Genomic DNA, 20,217 nt, shown 5'->3' with positions numbered 1-20,217 from the left:
CGAAGAAACCGGAAATTGTATCATAAGACCTATGCTGAGGAAGACATATCTCTGAACGTCACATTTCACCTTTTGTTTTCGATTTTCTGCGTTTTTCGCATCCACAGCCTGTATTTTGAATGGTTTTTGACAATTCAGAGCCACCGTGCAAGCGAACGACAAAATCCAGCTGTTCGGTTCTGTCTGCACAGCGCTTCCGCCAGCCGTGTGTGTGTGTGTGTGTGTGTGTGTGTGTGTGTGTGTGTGTGTGTGTGTGTGTGTGTGTGTGTCCATACCTTAGACATACTGCCAGTCTCTGTTCAGGATCGATTGGTTCACGGAAATTGGTCGTCTTCTTTTTAATATGTGGCTCCAGTATCGCTAGCAAAGCATCAAACTGTTCCACTGACATTCTGAGGTAAATTTTGAATTGCTCGGGTCGGGATAATTTCGCAACTCCTTGATAAGGAGGTGAAACTCTCCTTCCTCTCGGCGAAATCTCAGGATTGGATGGACCCAATATTTTCCTCTTTCTTTTTCCCTTTTTAAGAAGAAAGAGGGCAACGAAATCATCCTCACTGCTTGACGAATCCATTTAGTATTTTTTGCGTTTTTTTTTTGCGCAAAGGTTTAATAAATACGCATCGGACTCAGTGTGCAAGGTTTCTGTGCGTGACGAATTTTAAGGCTGACGAACACGAAAAAACGCATACGAAATTTTCGGACTCAGTGTGCAATGGCCTTAAGACTGTATGTAAGCTATGCCATGCTGTCATTCCGTACACCACATCCAACACATCAAACACGAACCACCACCTTCAACGTCACCATAATAAAGTTGTTGTTATACAATAATATATTTTTTTTCTTTTTTGATATCGTATCGTGACGTATCGTATCGTGACCCTGGCATATCGAGGTGCATCGTATCGTGAGTTTAAGTGTATCGTCCCATCCCTAGTAAACACACAGTTTATTGCCTATATATTTATTCAGTATATATTTATCCAATATATTTACTCCATGAACATGGAAAACAGCGATAGATGGACCGATGCCAAAGTCCCAGCTTCTCAACCTGTACGCTGAGGAAGAAATGCAACGTGACTGTGAAGGGACCAAGTGAAACATGATTATGTATTTCTGCTCAACTAGCGACACTGTAAATCAACCACACAGCAAACGCTATAAGACTTTTTTGTATACCGCAAAAACGTACTCAGTTACTAACGTAACCTCGGTTCTCTCTAGAGAGGGAACGAGTACTGCGCAAGCTTACGCTTGGGGGAAAGTCTCTTTCCGCGAGATACTGAAGCCAAAAATTATCCTTAATTTTTATATAATGCAAAACGCGTTGCAGCAGCATGCAGGCATAGGCGAGGCAGCTTGCGCGCCTATTGGCTGCCCTGCGGCAACTGCAGCAGCCTATCGAGAAGGCCCTCTCGTGATGCCTTGACCAATGGGGGTGCTTCGCGCCCATTGCATCACGTCCCGCCAAAATAGGCGTGGCCTAGGGCTATAAATATAGCGTCGAGAGGCTGGTTCACTGGTTTTTCATCGCCGGAGCGAACCAGAGCGAACTGCAGGCACGGCAAGGGTACGCAGTACTTGTTCCCTCTCTAGAGAGAACCGAGGTTACGTTAGTAACCGAGTACGTTCTCTTACGAGAGGTTCTCTCGTACTGCGTAAGCTTACGCTTGGGGAACACAATGTAAAACGCCGTGCGTGCTGAGATCCAATACCAAAGTCCCAAGGGCACGTGCCCGGAGTCCATATGGTACATGATCATCAGGGACTCACAGAGAGTCCAGGAAGAGGGGCTAAAGCATCATTCCTGAATAAGTAGCAACCCACCAGGGTGCTTTAAGATAATAGTGTTCCACACAGTCAGGGCGAATTTCGGCCTGATCTGATGAAGATTATGGGTCTTACAATTGCCCACAGGGCTGCATGATCGATCGGCGAGCATTGCTCGAGCAGTTCCCAGTATTCTGAGCCGATATCGGGGCAGATAGTACTGGCTTATTAGACCGAAAGCAGCTTAGCTTGCAAGGCGGGAACTTCCAGGTTATAACACCTGATAAATGTAGAGGGGGAGGCCCAGACTGCCGCCATACAGATATCATGTAAAGAAATCCCAGTAGACCAAGCCCACGATGAGGCCATGCCTCTTGTGGAGTGCGCTCTGACACCTAACGGACATTGCAGGCCCTTAGAGTTGTAAGCCAGCACTATGGCATCAACTATCCACCTGGATAGGCTCTGTTTCGTTACAGCCAGCCCTTTAGAGCGCCCGTAGAACGAAACAAATAGCTGCTCTGTCTGTCTTAAAACAGACGAGCGAGACACATAGGCTCTTAATGCCCTGACCGGGCAGAGCAAACTGGCGTCCTTCTCCTCGTCAGGGACCGGTAAGGCCGACAGGGAAAAGACCTGGGACCTGAACGGTGTGTTAAGGGATTTAGGAACATACCCGTGTCTCGGTTTGAGCCTGACTATAGAGTCATTCGGCCCAAATTTCATACATGTCGCACTCACTGAAAGCGCTTGCAAGTCCCCCACACGCTTTACTGAAGCGAGAGCCAAAAGAAACGCTGTCTTGAAGGACAAGTGTTTGATATCCACAGATTGGATTGGCTCAAATGGGGCACCTTTCATGGCCTCCAAGACCGTGGAAAGGTCCCATATGGGAACTGAAGGGGGTCTGGAAGGATTTAACCTCTTCACTCCCCTTAGGAAGCGAACGACCAGATCGTTCTTCCCAAGTGGCTGGCCTAGCGTTGGTTTAGCAAACGCCGCTATAGCTGCCACATAAACCTTGAGCGTGGAAGGGGTTCTACCCTTTTCCAGAAGCTCTTGTAGGAAGGAAAGAACGTCCGTCACCCCACAGTCCTGGGGCGACGCGCCACGGGCTGTGCACCAGCTAGAAAACACAGACCATTTCGAGGAATAGAGCCGTCTCGTAGAGGGAGCTCTAGCCTGCATGATCGTGTTTAGCACTCCCGTAGGGAGGTGAGCGGGTACCCATTGATGGCCCACACGTGTAGGGCCCAAAGCTCCGGGCGAGGATGCCAGATCGAGCCCTTGGCTTGGGTGAGGAGGTCTCTCCTCAAAGGTATTGGCCATGGGGCAGAGCTCGCTAGCTGCATCAGAACTGGGAACCAAACCTGTTTTTTCCAGAACGGAGCTACTAGTAGCACTGAGCATCCAGTTTCCCTGATCCGCTCTACTACCTGAGGTATGAGCGTGATGGGGGGAAAAGCATAGAGCGGGCAGCGGGGCCATACGTGAGCCAGCGCGTTCCTGCTCTTGGAGAAGTATATCGGGCAGTGAGCGTTTTCTTGAGACGCAAACAGGTCTACTCCCGCTCTGCCGAACTTCTTCCACAGCAGTTGAACTGTCTGTGGATGTAGAGACCATTCTCCTGCTGGAACATTGTTCCTGGACAGTCTGTCTGGTCCCAAATTCAAGTGGCCGGGCACATGGGCTGCTTTCAGCGAGCGTAAATTGTGCTGGGCCCAGACCAGGAGGTGTTCCGTCAGCCTGTGAAGGGTTCGGGATCTGACACTTCCCTGGTGATTTATAAGGCTACCACCGCCATGTTGTCCGAACGGACTAGAACTTGGTGTCCTGCTATCTGGGGATAGAAGTGCCTGAGCGTTTTGTCGACTGCCATCATTTCCAGGCAGTTTATGTGTAGAAGCTTTTCCCGTTCTGACCATAGGCCAAAGAACGGTCTGCCCTCGAGCAGCGTTCCCCATCCCGAGGTGGAGGCGTCCGTAGACACCACCTTCACACTCGAGGAAGTCCCCAGGCTTACTCCTGACTGGTACCAGTCGGTCGCCATCCAAGGTTTTAGAGCTGAAACGCATTTCTGATCGACCTTGAGGCGAATACGACCGGAAGTCCACGCTCGGCGCGGCACACGCGCTTGTAGCCAGAACTGTAGTGGGCGCATCCGAAGGAGGCCCAGCTGAAGCACTGGCGATGCTGCGGCCATGAGGCCCAGCATCCTTTGAAACTGTTTGAGCGGGACCACAGCGCCGCAGCGTAAGTTTTCCGCCATGCGCTGAACGGCCAGTCTGCGTTGTGGCGATAGCTGAGCTGTCATAGACAGTGAGTCCAGAACTGTGCCCAGAAAAGATATTTTCTGACTGGGAGACAGCGAACTCTTCGCCCAATTGACTTTGAGACCTAAATTCTCGAGGTGCTTGAGTAAAATGGTTGTGTGTTCTATGAGCTCTGTATGAGACTGAGCCAGAACTAGCCAATCGTCCAAGTAGTTCAAAACTCGCATCCCTCGAATTTTCAGGGGAGCGAGGGCCGCGTCCATGCACTTCGTGAACGTACGGGGTGCTAAAGACAGGCCGAACGGTAGGACTGTATATGATATGTCTGGCCCTCGAAGGCGAATCTCAAAAATCGCCTGTGACGTAACGCTATTTGTATTTGGAAATACGCGTCTTTCAGATCTATCGACGCAAACCAGTCCCCCTGGCGAATTTGCGAGAGGATTTGCCTGGTAGTGATCATTCTGAAAGGGCGCTTTGAAAGCGCTCTGTTCAGCCGTCTTAGATCTAGAATAGGTCTGAGACCCCCGTCTTTTTTCGGTACCAGAAAATATCTGCTGTACATGCCCCCTTCGCTCTGAGCTTGAGATAAGGGTTCTATGGCCCCTTTGCTCAATAGTTTCGCTATTTCGGCTCGAAGTAGATGTGCTACTTCCTTTTCTACCGTAGTTTCGATTCGCGCCTCGCAACGGCGAGGGCGTCGAGCGAACTGTAGCGAATAGCCTCTTTTTATAATGTTCAGCACCCATTCTGACACCCCGGGAAGCTGTGCCCATGCATCCGCATGAATAGCTAGGGGTTGAATGAAATCCGCGCTCTGGCCGTTACATTGTGGCGGATGAAGAGCTCTTATGTGCTGTGACATAGGTGCCGTGCTTGTGGCAGTCGAGGCGGGGGGCGCGCTGATGACAGCGGGCAGCCTGCCCGCGCTTAACTCTGTTATAGCGGGTAGCTGAGAGAAAGCGAGCGGGCAAAACCCCTCAGGGTTTGACATGTCTGTGAGTGCATGTGGGCGCAACACAGCGGGCACATGTGAAGCACTGAATACACTTTTGGTCTGTGACCGTATGTGTTTTGGTTTCGTTTTTACAGAAACCGGAAGACATGCAGTGTGCAGTGTTTGTGGGCACTGAGTTGTTGGCACATTCACTACATTTAATGCGCAATCGACCTGAGTCGATTTTATGAGCGCGAGCTCTGTGAGACGAGCTGTGTTTGTGTGTAGGAATGAGCACGTGATAGTGGGCATTTCTTCTACACTCATAACACCATCGGCCGTGGCCGGAACACCAGGAAATACACTCTTTGAGGGATACATCTGGGTCGCCGTGAAAACGGTGTTTGTAAGCAGGCAAGCGGGCTGTGTTACCGACTTGTTTACTGCTAAATAAGCTGGAACAGTCACATTTTCTGGAACTGAGCGAGCTGGTAGTTTTGGTGGAAGTCTGGCCGCGGCGGGACTTGAACACCGTCGTTTTCCTAGAAGGGCTAGGACGACTTTGAGGCCTCAGGCTTGATTTCAATCTTTGGCCAGGGTCCACGCAGAGGACGGCGGCCAGTAGAGCGAGAGCGCGGTCTCGAGCTTCGGGCCTGTTGCCGCTGCGAGGCGGCGGCGGGCGGTGGTTGCGGCTGTGAGCTTCGAGCAGACGGCTGTTTAGAGCGACCTGTTGCAGAGCTAGCGCGCCTCGGCAGGAAATGCTTCATGGCCTGTGATGTTTTCTGCACCTCAGCGAATCTGTCCGCGAAATCTTTGACGGACGATCCAAAGAGCCCAGCAGAGGAGATGGGAGCGTCGAGGAACGCAGCGTGCTCCGAGTCCGGCATCTCAGAAAGTGTTAACCACAGGTGTCTCTCAGCAATGGTGAGAGAGGCCATGATCCGCCCTATGGCCTGTGCAGCAGATTTAGTAGCGTGAAGAGCGAGGTCTGTAGCGCTTCTCAAATCTGAAATGCTTACAGCTTCCAGTCCTTTCTCTTCGAGTTTGCTAAGAAGGTTGGCTTGGAAAACTTGTAGCGTGGCCATTGTGTGCAATGCAGCTGCAGCCTGCCCAGCGGCGGTGTAAGCGCGGCCGTGCAGAACTGAGGTGGTGTGGCAGGCTTTAGAGGGGAGCGCTGTCTTAGCGCGCCATCCAGCGGAGGGCGGGCAAAGATGAGCAGCTACAGCTTCCTCTACTGCAGGAAGAGAGTGGTATCCTCTGTTTTTAGCATCGTCGACAACGGAGAATGCTGCAGATACAGAGGTTCTCACTCTGGCTGAAAAGGGTGCAGACCAGGATTTCGCGAGTTCATCATGAAGCTCAGGAAGAAAAGGCGCGGGTATAGACGGTGTTGCAACACGGTCCCCTTTAAGGAAACAGCCATCCAGTCGGTTGTGTGCTGGCTCCACGGGCGCCGACCACTCGAGGCCGAGGCTCTCAACGGCCTGAGAGAGCAGACGCGTCAGCTCTGACTCAATATTAGCCCGTTTCCCAGACGACCCACGAGCAGGGGGTGCGAGATCCACAGAGCTCGACCAATCCTCACTGCCTGACGCTAGGATAGAGCAGCTGTCCTCCTCTGCAAATGCCACATCATCAGACTCATCCGCGACGGAACCGGCGGCAGACAGCGTCCGTTGTCCGGGGGTGATAGACTCGAGTGAAGCAGGCGGCGAAGCTGGCGGGCGAACCGGCGAGCTCGTCTCAGTGGGAGGAGGTTCAGGGCCTCGCTGAGCGCGGTGCTTATTATGGCGCGGCAGCGCAGCGGGCTGGGGTGCAGACTCATGAAACTGTGCCATGCGAGTCCTCAGAGTCGCCATAGGCATCAGCTCGCAGTGAGGGCATCCGCCGTCAGCGAGCGCGAGAGCTGCGTGATCTTCTCCCAGGCAGGAAACGCAAATGACATGGCGGGCCCCGTCGCTGAGAGGGGCTCTGCACGAGCCACAGAAAGTACAAGGCATCTTTAAAAATACGCTCGGCTCTTTTAGAGAGAGGAGTGTGAGTCGCGGGGCGAACACACACTAGCAATTGAAAGGATATGGTGCACCGGATAGCGCAGCAGGAATGTCAGCAGAAGGCGGCGCGGCCAGCGACTCCGATGCAGACTTGTCCCGCTGAAAAGGCTTCTTCAGATGGCGCGGCTTCTCTCAGGGTCCAGCGATGCGTGAGCTCCGCTGAAGAGATGAAAAATCAGTGAACCAGCCTCTCGACGCTATATTTATAGCCCTAGGCCACGCCTATTTCGGCGGGACGTGATGCAATGGGCGCGAAGCACCCCCATTGGTCAAGGCGTCACAGGCGAGAGGGCCTTCTGGATAGGCTGCTGCAGTTGCCGCAGGGCAGCCAATAGGCGCGCAAGCTGCCTCGCCTATGCCTGCATGCCGCTGCAACGCCTTTTGCATTATATAAAAATTAAGGATAATTTTTGGCTTCAGTATCTCGCGGAAAGAGACTTTCCCCCAAGCGTAAGCTTACGCAGTACGAGAGAACCTCTCGTAAGAGAACTAGCTTGACAGATGTTCACCGACTTGTTATACATTTGTTACTTTATATACATTTCTTTGTGTTAATCAAATGTGATAATATATAATATGAATAAAAGCCTAAATTAAACCTGTTCATCATATAAAGTGGTCACGTTTCTTCAGAAGATTTGACTGATTGATTCATATATGGATTACTTCTGCAATGTCTTTATACTTTTTGAAGTTTGAACATTTGTGTGGACTTGAGAAAATATGAAGAATATAAGATGAACGATCTTATGGTTTTCGATTGTCATGAGGGTGAGTAAGTGTTGAAAGAATTTTATTTTATTTTAATTAAACCTTTAACAAATAAGGTAACACATAGCCTTTAATGAACAGTACTTTTACACTGTAAAACACGTTTTTTTTTTAAGTTGGAAATAAAACAAAGATTATTGGAGTATCAAATAATTGTAAACAGAAGCGGAAACATGGATTTTTGGGAGAACTATCGGTTTATTTTGATGGTCCCTTTATGAACATTCTGTTGACTATAAAAAGTAACTTTGCAACTACATGTGAACTACCTCTCAGTAGAGTATTAGTAGACTGTCTGCTTAAAGGAGAACTCCGGTCAATTTTAACATTGAGCTCATTTTTTTGTACATTTGGAGTGCTGTCAGTACAGAGAACAACGACAAAAATCGGTGTTGCCAACACCGTGTTATCCTCTTTTTAAAATTTGCACCCTGTTGACTTCAATGGGGCAATATTTAAACCTGCTTTTAGCCTCTTAACATCCTTGATGTGTCATTACAAGTGCACAGCCAATGTGAGTGATTCCTTCAGAGTGAACACGGGTGAATCTGACTGCAGTAGATGTGAAAGATAGGGATAAAAATGATGTTTATTCAGCCAGCGCAAATACCTGTATTTACATCCTGTTTTCGGTCGAAGTCCATAGTAATCGATTGTCGAGTTCACGCGCATTGGTTTAGTACCTATGATCACGCGCGTGAACTCGACAATCGATTACTATGGACTTCGACCGAAAACAGGATGTAAATACAGGTATTTGCGCTGGCTGAATAAACATCATTTTTATCCCTATCTTTCACATCTACTGCAGTCAGATTGACTCGTGTTCACTCCGAAGGAATCACTCACATGACCTGTGCACTTGTAATGACACATAAAGGATGTTAAGAGGCTAAAAGCAGGTTTAAATATTGCCCCATTGAAGTCAACAGGGTGCAAATTTTAAAAAGAGAATAACACGGTATAGGCAACACCGATTTTTGTCGTTGTTCTCTGTATTGACAGCACTCCAAATGTACAAAAAAATGAGCTCAATGTTAAAATTGACCGGAGTTCTCCTTTAATATCTGCTAACTCTTTATTGTGATGGTTATCCAACAGACATTTTACTGATTATAAGTAACTTTGCAAGTACATGTCAACTAATTCTAACCCTACCAGTCTAGGGTTAAGAAATGTTTTGATCGTTGGGAAACCATCCTAGATCGTTTGATCGTTTTTACGCATTGCGGTAAAGCAAGGCATTTCCCCGGTGCTTTTTAATGTGCATTTTACTTGCTATTTTAGCGTCACTGCTTTAGTGTAATTTTAACGTCAAAGCAGGGCAATAATGTTAACGTTAGCTGGCATTTTTTCAGTAAATGCAGTCCTACGTTTGAATGTTGCTGTTGTCAAGTGCAGTGTTTAGGCCTGCGTTTTCCAAAAGCACCATGAGCTAAGTTGATTGTTGAGACCATTGGTGAATAATGTTTCTACGATCAAGTTAGACTTAAAATGCTTTTTGGGAAACCCAACCCTGGTGAATGTGAATTTATTCCATCTATGTTTTATTTCTATATCCAAAAACTAGCCGCTAACAGGAACTTCATCCAAGATCAGGTTAAGGCAAACATGAATTTAGCAGCATATTACCTGTCTCTAATTCCAGTAACTGGCAGAGAGACGGAATAAAAATGTCCCACAGACCTGGGAAGGGGAGAGAGCTTATGGACGTGTTGTGTGGAACAATACGTCAAATAAACAAACTTTATTTTGTTTATTTGTTTATTGAATGTATGCAGGAGCGCTATTTGTGTTTGTTTTTGAAAGAGACAATAAAAGACACTGAGAAACGTCCTGGTTGCGTATGCAACCCACCGTTCCCTGAAGGAGGGAATGATAGGAGGGGTTCCCTGAAGGAGGGACAAAATAAAGTTTTGACTGAATGGGATCACGCTAGGGAGCCAGTTGTCTTCGAGTATCTTTAGAACGAGCCAATACACATTGGCGTGTGAGATCTGCATCTCACACTCTGCCCTGCGGCGCGGGTATAAATACGGAAGTAGATGCACGCACCACTTGCTTTTCGCTGAGGAGCCGAGCAGAGCCCAGAGTCAGTGGTGGTCCAGCAATAGTGGCAAAGGGACTACGTCCTCCCACTGCGTCACTGCTGTTCCACAAGACCCGCTCAGTTTAGACTTGGATAACACTGGGAAAGCATACCCTGTCTAAGGAAGGAAGGGTACGCTACGGAAGCCACATCCTGCCCGTAGGGAGGTAACATGTGGAGAATACACATATGGGCTGGGCGAATTGACGAGTCTAAACAGGGGGGAGGCAACACCGATCAGCGATGGCAGAAGAACTCTGCTAAGGGAAAGACACGGGCTCACCGTAGGGAGTCGTATCGTGGAAGAATACACAAATGGGATCACCGTGGGGATCGCAACATATGGACCCAGCCTAGCGCAAGTTCCACTAGTGCATACGAGTGGTAGGCCTGGCTTCGGACGCTCCGCCGCGTCCATCACCGGAGGGTATGGAGGAACTCGACAGGGTTCGGTTAAAGGGAACTAAACTGGAGAGAAATGGTGCTCATATCCAGTCCATCGGAGGGGAATGGCGCAGCAAGCCGACACTTCGAGCGGGCTCACGGTGTTAACTGGCTTCTATGTGAAGAGAGCACACGGGAAGCAACCGGCTCGTCACGTAGGCCATCTAGCATCTAGAATCATAGAATCTAGCGAACGTATTAGGTGTCGCCCAGCCCGCAGCTCTACAGACATCTGTCAGCGAGGCACTCTGCGCCAATGTCCAGGAAGCGGATACACTCCTTGTGGAGTGAGCTCGCAGTCCGGGGGGACAGGGTTCACCTTGGGATTCATACGCCAAGATGATGGCATCCACTATCCAGTGGGCCAACCTCTGTTTGGAGACAGCCTTTCCCTTCTGCTGGCCTCCGTAACAGATAAAGAGCTGATCTGAGGTCCTGAGGCTTTGTGTTCTATCCAAATACAGGCGCAGAGCATGGGACGGGACAGAGAAAAGCCAGGGCTGGGTCTGCCTCCTCCGGGGGCAGCACTTGCAGGTTCACCACCTGGTCCCGAAAGGGAGTGGTAGGAACCTTGGGCACATATCCAGGCCGGGGTCTCAGGATAACGTGAGAGTTGGCCGGCCCGAATTCCAGGCATGATTCGTCGACCGAAAATGCGTGTAGGTTCCCTACCCTCTTGATGGAGGCCAAAGCAAGCAGGAGGACTGTCTTTTGAGACAGAATTAATTTTTAACTCAAAGGGAGGCCTCTGCAGTGCGGTTAGCACCAGAGACAAGTCCCAAGAGGGTATAGGATCGTGCTTTCCCAATGACTTACCCTCAACTGCATCGTGATGTCCGGCAATAGCGGCAACATACACTATGAGGGTGGAGGGAGACAGCCTTCGCTCCAACCCATCTTGCAGGAAAGAAAACACTTCATCTTCGGGGGTCTTCTCGGTGAGAAGAACACCACTCAATGAACAGGTTCCACTTCAGGGCGAAAGAATGACTAGTAGAGGGTGCTCTCGCAGACGAGATGGTATCTACAACTGACTGTGGTAGATCACCCAGAACCTCCGCGTCCCGTCCAGGGACCAGACATGGAGTTTCCAATAGTCTGGACGCGGGTGCCCTATGGTGCCCTGTCCCTGAGAGAGGAGGTCCTCCCTCAGAGGAATGGGCAAGGGAGGGGCTGTCCAGAGGAGCACTAGTTCGGGGAACCAGATCCGGTTGGGACAATAAGGGGCAACTAGCAAGACCTGCTCCTCTTCCTCCCTGACTTTGCACAGTAGCTGTGCAATAAGGCTCACTGGGGGAAACGCATACTTGCAGAAGCCCCGGGGCCAGCTGTGGGCCAGTGCATCCATGCCGAGGGTCCCCTCAATCCGGTAATAAAACAACTGGCAATGGGACGAGTCTGGAGAGGCAAACAGATCTATCTGTGCGGCCCCGAAGTGATCCCATATCAGCTGGATCACCTGAGGATGGAGTTGCCATTCTCCCGAGGCCACAATCTGTCGTGAGAGCACGTCGGCGGCACGATTGAGCAGGTCAGTAATGTGAGTGGCATGAAGCTGCCATATGCCCCAGGAGCCTCTGAAAAAGTTTCAGTGGAACCACTGTTCTGCTCTTGACTGAATTCAGGCAGTTCAGCACCGACCGGACACATTCCTCTGTGAGGCGCGCCGTCTGTTGGACCGAGTCCAGCTCCATACCGAGAAAAGAGATCCTCTGCACGGGGGCGAGTTTGCTCTTTTCCCAGTTGACCTGAAGACCCAACTGGCTGACATGCTGGAGCAGCAAATCCCTGTGTTCGCACAACTGCTCCCGAGACTGTGCTAGTATCAGCCAGTCGTCGAGATAGTTGAGGATGCGAAACCCATGCTCTCTCATGGGAGCGATGGCTGCCTCGGCGACCTTCGTAAAGACGCGGGGCGACAGGGCAAGCCCGAAGGGTAGGACTTAGTACTGATTCGCCCGACCCTCGAACGCAAAACGCAGGAATGGCCTGTGTCGCGGCAGGATGGAGACATGAAAGTACGCGTCCTTCAGGTCGATTGCTGCAAACCAATCTTGGGGGCGGATGCATTGGAGAATTCGCTTCTGCATTAACATCCTGAACGGGAGCTTGTGAAGGGCCCGATTCAAGACACGCAGATCCAAGATTGGCCGTAGCCCACCACCTTTCTTGGGTACAATGAAGTACAGGCTATAGAAGCCGGTCTTCATATTGGCTACTGACACCGGCTCTATTGTGTCCTTCGCCAGCAGGACAGCGGTTTCCACGTGCATGACAGGAGCATATTCACTCGACACCGAAGTGTGGCGAACGCCGCTGTACTTGGGCGGATGCCAGCAGAACTGAATCGTATAGCCGAGCCTGATGGTGCGGAGGAGCCAGCTGGACAGGTTGGGAAGCACTTTCCAGGCTTCGACGAACCGAGCCAGGGGGACCAGAGGCACCACAGACGTACCCTGGGTGGGGCAGCGAGGTGGAGGACAGGGACCCGGCTCGGAAGGCCTGGGGACAGCCCGAAGCGGGGTCTGAGTGTGTGGTGCAACACTTACCTGTCTCCACGGGGCAACAGGGGATGCGTGAGAAGGCGGATGACCGGGTGCTCGAACGCACCGTGCTGCTGGCTGGCGAACAAGAGGGGGCTGAGGAGTGCAAGGCTGTTCCACAGTTTCGCACACCACCAGCCTCGCCCTCTTGGGACCCAGGGACGGAGTAATTTGCTCTTTCGACAATTCGGGTACTACTGGACTCCGGGGAGCCAGTGACGGAACAGTAACCATCTGAAGAGCTCGTCCCCCCATCCCTGGGAGGCCTGTCTCAGGGATGCTTCATCTGACACTTGCCACCTGGCTTGGCAGTGCCTGAGACAGACCTGCCTGCTGCTGGCTCTACACTGGGGCCTGAGTGGAGGCTGCTGCGGGGGCCTTGCGGAACCGGAGGCAGCGGCAGGGGGACGCCCTCGGCTACGAGTAGGCTGAGGAACTGCCACCGGCGGCAGGGTGGAGGCAACAGCGGGCCGCTGGGGCAGGATGTGTTGGGTGGCCTCCGTCTGCACCTGGGCAGCGTTGCGAGCAGCGAATCCAAACAAAATGAAAGCAGAACGAAAATGCGATACTTGTTTTTAGCTTCACGGACCGTTTATTAGTTCGGACCAATAATACACAGCGCAGCGCCCCGAACTTACAAGTCACGGGCCGATCTCAATCACGCAACACTGTTACTAGGAAATCCAGACTCTAGAGATCCAGTGAAGAAATCCATTGAATTCGCCCCAGAATTAATAATATCATCGCTGCGAGATCCAGTGAGAAACATTCCGATTCAGCGCAGAGTTCTCTGTTATAAACCATAGATATCAGATCAAACAGAGCTGACGTGGAAACCAGGAGAAACACTTATAGAAGGCTTTCAGCCCACAAATCAGCAACATTCACCATGGATTTAATGTAGTAACTGTAACCATAATATGACAGAAATAGTCAAACGCTTACAAGTACTACACATCTTTTTCCAGCACTTCAAAACTATCATGGTACAAAACTATTATTTTTAATGTGATGACCAACACATTTTTTGTTCATCCTTCAAAGATTGTCCTATAACTAAAAAAATTAAGATGTAGGAAAACTCATTTAAACACTTATTTAAAAATAATAAAATAAATAAATTACCATTGGCTATTTTAACTCCCTAATATCAATTTTTTTCACTTGTTTTGCTTTTTAATGAAAATTAAGACATTATGAATGATAATAATTAAAGTTAATTTCATCTACACCCTAAATTAAGCTTAGTGCTTTATTGTCAGCCCCAGTGCTACCAAATATTTTTTTGCAGAACTCAGTGGCTCCGGTGCTGCTGCCCTCAAATGTTAGTCTGGAGCACTGTGAACTTAAAATAAAACTGCACATTGTAATATCTGAACGTTAAGTCTATTTATTATTAAATAATTTGTCAGTATTACAGTTAATTTAGGGGAAATTTGAATAATTGCATTGCAAGCTGATTTAAGGTGTGCCCCTAAATTTTCTGCTTGTGCTCCTAAAATTTTCAGTCAGGGGCTACAGCGCTCCTAGTAAAAAAAGTTAGTCTGGAGCCCTGCAATAACTTCTTTCTTAAAATCACACAGACATAATACTTTCTTAAAATCTTCATAAAAACTATTATTCAAAGAAGGTGCTCGATAAATAACTAAGTCTAAAGGACATCTGAGGTGATAAAATCATGTTCTAGATCATTAGGATTTTGCCATAGAATCTCATTACAACGGATAGTGTCTCTAAAATAAATCATAACTCCACCTTCTTTTCATTTCAGTTTCAGTCCTACCTGTAAATATCATAACCCAGGACACTTAAAGCAGCTAATGGAGAATTATCATAAGCGAAGTTTCCGATAAACAGAGAAAGTCTAAATTAGATTCTAATAATATATTATTTATCTGATCTGATGATTTTTTTTATTTTATTTTAAACTTTGTATATTTAGATGTCCACCTTATATACCATTTGCTTACCTAGCATCATCATGGGCACTACTTAAAGGAGTTTGGGTGGAGGAAATTTGCACAGCAGCTAGCTGGACCTCCTCTGATACTTCTGTGAAACATAACAGATGTGACGTCACTGCAGCTAATATCTTGCATGCAGTTCTGTGAGGAGGGGTGCCACAATCAGTTGAGTAATAATACTTCAAGGGGTGCAAGGGCATTATATATCCAAACTGAAATGTTGGAAAACGCTAAATTCATCTTGCTGCAAATAAATGATCAAATTAAGGCGCAATTCTTCTGGCAGGATAATTTTATTTAGCAAAATATCTCACCATTCACAGATGCGTCTAGGTTGCACTCACTCACCATATGTTTAGTCTAAAACACAACTGCTCTCATGTATTGCTGCAGGACAGCAAATGCAAGTGAATTTTCTGTCATGCAGGACTGTGATATAAAGAGTGCAAATTTGTAACTTTTTTAGCAACTGTGTGAAGTGAACAGTTGCTAAAAAATTTCGCAATGGTGCGAAAGCTATAACTTGATTCTTAACATCTCAAAAACCAAGGAACTGGTAGTGGATTTTAGAAGGACTCCTAGTCCCCTCCCTACGCTTTCCATTAATGGGGTGGAGGTGGAGAGGGTCACTTCCTTCCAGTTCCTTGGGACCACAATCCAGGAATCCTTATCATGGGAGCTCAACACTAATTTTAAGATCAGTAAAGCTCACCAGCGACTTCACTTTCTGCAGCAGCTCCAAAAGTTTAGAGTTAGCCGAGTTGCCATGACCCACTTTTATAGGTCAACTATTGAAAGCGTGCTTACTTTTTCCATGCTTGTCTGGTTCGGTCACACAACCGCTCAGGACAAAACTAGGATGGAAAGAGTAGTACGCAGAGCATCAAAAATTATAGGCTGTAGTCTCCCCTCACTTTCTTCACTTTTCTCTTCCAGAATAATCCGAAAGGCTAAAAACATCACAGCGGACCACTCTCACCCTGCTCACCATCTCTTTAATCTTCTTCCATCAGGAAGAAGATATAGGAGCATTAAGACGTCCACATCACGTTTCAGAGACAGCACTAAGCCCTCTGGCTATCAGACATCTGAACTTGCACTGACTGCTAGCAGCACTCTATTAACTGTATGCACTGTGCACTCTTTCTGCCGAGGGGTATTGTCTTTTTTTCTGGGGTGTTTTGGTCTAATGTCCTAGTGTTTGCTGGGTATTGTTGGTGAACATTGTCTGTTTTTTTGTATTTATGATGTTTGTCTTTTTAGGTTATTCATGTCTGAGAGTTGTACACTCTAAAAAATGCTGGGTTATTTTTTAAACCCAAATGCTGGGTTGAGCATTTTGACTATGTTGCTGGGTTATTTTCTCCGTAATCAGCTGACAATGACCCAGCATTTGGGTTTGTTTTGGAAATTGACCCAGCGCCTCCTCGCGAGTCGCGCGCTTTTGTCCACACTGTTCAAATCACTACGTCAACAGGAGGACGAGAGGTTCAAGCAGGAGCGAGCGTAAAGGTGAGCAACCCTGTTTTATTACAACTTTCCTAATGTTAAGTAACGTTAGTCAAAGAAGTCAGAAAGTCAACAAGAAGTTATGTTGAAATGAACTATGAATTATTATTGACGACGTCGACGTCTGTCGAACTAGCGACCGTTAACGTATGCTAACGTTAACGTTACGTTACACATAACATTCAGTATTTTTACACGGTCTGTAATCAATTATTCCACTTAAAACACGGTCACAATGTCTAAGTACAGTTGTTGGTGTCTGTTTTATCTCCAGAAATGTTGCGGGTTACTTGACTCGGCGGTGTTGGATGGATGCAGTGTAACGTCACTGGCTAGTGGCTGGATATGCTAAAGAAGCTGTAAGTCTAACGTTACCTATTATTTAACTGTGTTTGTTAGTCATTTTCGAAAGGTAGCTTTACATAAAATATTGAATTATGCTGCAGTATGTTCTCTGTGTTTGGGTGTGTGTGCCTTAGTTCAATTTGGCTAAGCATTTCTGCAGAAAACAGTGTCATCGTCCAGCTCAGTACAATTCTTAACAAAAACTGTCATTGTTCATTTGAAGTCAGTTCAGTGTTGCTTCAGTTACGTTCAGAAACTATGTAAAGATAATCAAAGTAGTTACTGATGTACAATTTGGTCTTAAACCGGCTCTGAAAAAAAGAGTCCACAAAATATCCACAAAATTAACATTTCTTCTGTTTGTAGTCTTGTGAATTAACAATAGTTAATTAAGCTGTTAAAAATTATTTAGTCTATTTATTTATTTTATTTTTTTAATTAAGTAATGATTCATTAAAATTATTTATACATATTTTTTTTAAATTAACTGGAGCCAGCATAACAATTAATTTTAAAAACATTGTATAAGACATGCTAAATTTGTAAAGATATTACTAATCAGATGTTTCCTTCTTTTCTTTTACAGCAATGGACATTTTTGTTCAACAAATCTCCTCAACTGGAGTCTTGAGTGCCTCATTGAAAAATTGCTGGTAAATATGTGATGAACAATTTTGCATTTCAAATTCTCTTTCTTTGTATGTAATCTTTTTTTCACAGTTGCATCCAGTGCCAACCCTAACCCTTAAAGGGATAGTTCTCCCAAAATTTGATATTTAACCCATGATTTACTCACCCTCAAGCCGTTTGAAGTGCATATGTCAATCTTTTTTCAGACGAACACATTTTCAGTTATTTTAGAAAATGTCTTCGATCTTTCAGTAGTTATAATGTCAAGCAATGGGGTCCACCTCCTTCAAGTCCCAAAATGTGCATGCATCCTTCACAAAAGTAATCTGTGCGGTTTTGTCGTAAAAATATACATATTTAAAACTTTATAAACGAAAATAACTGGCTTCCGGTAGCGGTCGACGCGCGTTCATGGAGATGGATGCTGGCGTATGACGTAGGACGTAGCGTAGTAAGCGTCGTGACGTAGAACGAACGTAGAGTTTTGTTTTGCTCTGCTCTCTCGCTGCGCTGTCACGTTCGTTCTACGTCACGATTCTTTCTACGCTACGTCCTACGGATTACTTTTGTGAAGGATGCATGCACATTTTGGGACTTGAAGGAGGTGGACCCCATTGCTTCACATTATAACCACTGAAAGATCGAAGACATTTTCTAAAATAACTGAAAATGTGTTCGTCTGAAAAATGATTGACATATGCATCTCGAACGGCTTGAGGGTGAGTAAATCATGGGTTAAATATCATTTTTGGGCGAACTATCCCTTTAACAAAGTTTGCTACACCATTCACAATAAGCTCAAAAACATGAATGGCCAATTTACTTGTCCAAGTACAAGCACATGACAAGACAATTTAAATCAGTTATATTGTAGGGCTGGCATAGGGTACCACTTCTGTGCCTAGTCGTTGTCAGTGTAATTTCATAGATAGCCGTGCTTGTTTGCCCCTTTCTTGGTTTAAGGCAGTGGTTCTCAAATGTCCTGGGACCCCCATAATTTAGGATGTCTCACCCAATTTAAATTTTGCAGTCTGTACTAATGAGCTGAATCAGGTGTGTTAAATGAGGGAGAGATACAAAATGTGCAGTGGTATGGGGTCCCCAGGACGGGTTTGAGAAGCACTGCTTTAAGGGATAGTTCACCTGAAAAGGAAAATTCTGTCGTCATTTACTCACCCTCATGGTATTACAAACCTGAATGATTTTCTTCTCCTGAACACAAAAGAAAAAATGTTGGTAAAAAAACAGTTAACAATAGCCATTGACTTTTATAGTACTTTTTTCCTATTATGGAAGTCATTGGTTACCATCAACTATCTTGTTACTGACATTCTTTAAAAAATCTTTTTGTGTTTAGCAGAAGAAAGAAACTTAAAAAAAAGTTCCAAAAAAAGGTTTGGAACAACGTGAGGGTGAGTAAATGAGGCGAGTAAATTTGACATGAGGGTGAGTAAATTTGCATTTTAAGGTGAACTATACCTTTAATAACACTAAATGTTTTCAGATTACCAGAGTACATATTTAACTGTTATATATTTAAGCTAATTTCACTCATTCTAAGTTGACCTTAGTTAGAAATGCACTTTGCTTAATTTAAAAGCTGATGAACGAACAAGTACTAATTTGCCATTTTTCTATTCTTAGATTCCAAAGGCATACTAGCACTTACAATCCTGCCTGTCATTCTTCCCCCGCCTGTGTACAAGATTGGCCACAAAACCTTTCGGCCAACTATTCAAGAGACAAGAACCTCATTCATTGATGTACAACCGGTAAGTAAAACAACAGGGGACAAAAAGGAGCAGGCTCATTTCTTTACACCTGTTTGTAGGGCTGCACGATAAATCGTTTTATTGCTGCTTGAATCTAACATGCATTTCATTTTCTCACAACTCTTTAAAGGATTAGTTCACCCCAAAATGAAAATTTCCTAATAATTTACTCACCCCAATGTCTTCCAAGATATCCATGTCTTTCTTTCTTCAGTGGAAGAGAAATTAAGTTTTTTGAGGAAAACATTTCAGGATTATTCTACACAGAATGGACTTTAATGACAACCAACTATCCCAATGTTCAAAGAAGGTTCAAATGTCCATCTCAATGCAGCTTCAGAGTCTCTACACAATCCCAGTCGAGAAATAAGGGTCTTATCTAGCGAAACCATCAGCCATTTGTGGTTTAATAGTATATAAATGTTTTTTTTTTTTTTTTTTGTTTTTAAATGACCGATGGTTTCGCTAGATAATACCCTTATTTCTCAACTGGGATTGTGTAGAGACTCTGAAGCTGCATTGAGACTGACATTTGAACCTTCTTTGAACATTGGGATAGTTGGTTGCCATTTAAGTCTATTCTGTGTAGAAACATACTGAAATGTTTTCCTCAAAAAAAATGAATTTCTTTTCGACTGAAGAAAGAAAGACATGGATATCCTGGATGGCTCTGGGGTGAGTAAATGATTAGGAAATTTATATTTTGGGGTGAACTAATTCTTTAAGTTAATTTAAGATGGTATTTAACTAATTTAAGACTGCTCTTATGAAAACCTAAGACATTTAAATAATTATCTGTGTCTGATATTGTCTTTCCCTCATTTAGTCTGGAACCAACATGGTGCTTTACCTGGAAAGGCAGAGAGAAGCAAAACCCTTCCCCTTTGTCTTGGAGCTTAGAATGGCTGGACAGTTTTTTGGTGAATGGGGAAACTCTGGAAAAGTTGACTCCGTTTTTTTTTTTTTATCATTTTGTGAAGATAATTTTTAGCTAGGCTATTTTACAGTTTATAGGTATAGAGTTTCATGTTTTTATTTTGCTACACAGGACTAAATGATTGCTTATTTAAAATGAATTGCAATGTATGTACTTACTGTTTACGCAGAGAT

At 46.2% G+C, this 20,217-nt stretch overlaps 1 long non-coding RNA gene across 1 annotated transcript; it reads left to right on the top strand.

The window, feature by feature from the left end:
- Positions 1–16,667: 16,667 nt before the first annotated feature.
- LOC308688972 lies at positions 16,668–20,016 on the top strand. Its single transcript, XR_014029947.1, has 4 exons — positions 16,668–16,719; positions 17,292–17,358; positions 18,980–19,107; positions 19,934–20,016. It is a non-coding gene; the product is annotated as an uncharacterized lncRNA (long non-coding RNA).
- Positions 20,017–20,217: the final 201 nt, after the last annotated feature.

The sequence above is a fragment of the Scardinius erythrophthalmus genome (genome assembly GCF_964197995.2).
Source record: "Scardinius erythrophthalmus genome assembly, chromosome: 3".
NCBI lineage: Eukaryota > Metazoa > Chordata > Actinopteri > Cypriniformes > Leuciscidae > Scardinius > Scardinius erythrophthalmus.
The sequence above is the reverse complement of the archived record's forward strand: the minus strand, read 5'-3'. Positions and strand labels throughout refer to the sequence as shown.